At 37.4% G+C, this 1,763-nt stretch overlaps 1 pseudogene; it reads left to right on the top strand.

Moving 5' to 3' along the window:
• The first annotated feature begins 346 nt into the window (after positions 1-346).
• Positions 347-1,445, top strand: LOC108462581 (pathogenesis-related protein PR-4-like; annotated as a pseudogene).
• The last annotated feature ends 318 nt before the right edge of the window (positions 1,446-1,763 follow it).

Genomic DNA, 1,763 nt, shown 5'->3' with positions numbered 1-1,763 from the left:
ATCATATCAATTTTTAATCTATTTGTGACATAAAAGTTTGATTTATCATTGTAATTATTCAAATAATTCATTTATAATAATTTGAGAATTTGCGATTACACGAACCTATTCTTTGGTTGATTGTATTATACTTGATAAACTTTAACAAAAATCAAAGAAGCAGACAAAAGTTCAGTTTCGTCCAAAATCTTTCTAGCCAACTAAAGAAGATGGGGGGTGGGGGGAGACAGGACGGACTTGGAATTTTGAAGCTTTCGGTCATGTCACGACAATGGGAAATCTCACGACCAATTGAGAGAATAAATTCCCTATAAATATGAGGAACCCCTCCAAACATTTCGAGGCAACGAAGAAAAAAATGGAGAAATTTAGGATATGCATAATGGTGATAGCTTGTGTGGTGGTATCGGCCGCAGCCCAAAGTGCTTCCGTGACAGCTACTTATCATTATTATAATCCACAGAAAATAAGCTGGGACTTGAATGCTGCAGGTGCTTATTGCGCCACATGGGATTGTTAAAGGTGGCAACAAACAGCAGTATGTATATTACTCGGATGAAATACAGCAGTTACAAATGTACGTATGTTGTCCAGATAAAGTACGTTTTTATAACAAGCGACCTGTGTATGATTTGACAGAAAACTTTTTGACTGGATAAAGTTAGTCAAGTACTTTCTAGTTTTAGACAGGACCTAAGTTATCATTAAGATGTATTTAATGTTTGTTCACTTCTACAAATCAAAAATATTGTTGTAGCTCTATATATGTACATCATACATTTGATGAATTAATGTAATGAGAATGGTCAATTCTTGTTCTCTCAATTTCTCATCCATTTTGCTTCTGTTTGTTCGGTTGCTTTCCTTGCAACTCTCATTTCTTTGAATCTCAAACTTATTTCATACTTTATCCTAAATTATTGCTTTGTTGCTCTAGCTTCAACAAGAGCTTCATATTTCATCCGGATGACTTTGTTCTATTTTTCTTCCTGTGTGAAAAACCCAACAGGGATGCAAATAGGCCCTTGGCAGGGTGTCCCAGATATGGTTGGACTGCCTTTTGTGGTCCAGTCGGTCCTCAAGATCAAGCTGCTTGCGGCAAGTGCTTAAGGGTAAGCCATTTTGTGGTTCAACTCTAGTTATTTAATAAGAAATTTTGATTTCAGTAGTTAGTTTCTTGTTTTGTTGTGTAGGTGACCAACAGTGGCACGGGAACTCAGGCAACCGTGAGAATCTGGATAAATGCAGCAATGGAGGCCTAGATTTGGATGTCAATGTGTTTAATAAACTTGACAAAAATAGGAATGGCAGTGCTCGAGGTCACCTCACTGTCAGATATGACTTTGTAAAATGTGGTCACTAAACCACTTAAATGAGTTTCAGCATTTGGCTCATTATTAAAATGCTTTGCTAGAAAGAAAAAAAGAATATCACTACTAAATAAATCCTGCGTCCAAGCTGCTAAATTTCCCAAGTATTTCGCCATATTTGATACCAACACTTTGCTTTAGAGAAGATGAAGAGTGACAAAAATAACAAAACCAGTATGAAACTTCGACAACTACGGTTAAAAGATTGTAACATGCCTGCAACGAACCAAAGCAGCACCTTCTTTATAGCAAGCTTTCGGACAGTCTGGTCTTAATGCTCTGCAAGCCTTTGCATCAGTTAAAGCATGCTCAGGCTGTCCGAGACGGATCCAACTTGTGCACCGATTGTTACTAATGGTTGAGTTGGGTGAGTGTTAACAGTCCAGACTCCAT

Source organism: Gossypium arboreum, chromosome 13, assembly GCF_025698485.1.
Source record: "Gossypium arboreum isolate Shixiya-1 chromosome 13, ASM2569848v2, whole genome shotgun sequence".
NCBI classification, from domain to species: Eukaryota; Viridiplantae; Streptophyta; class Magnoliopsida; order Malvales; family Malvaceae; genus Gossypium; species Gossypium arboreum.
This window is presented reverse-complemented; position numbering and strand designations above follow the sequence as displayed.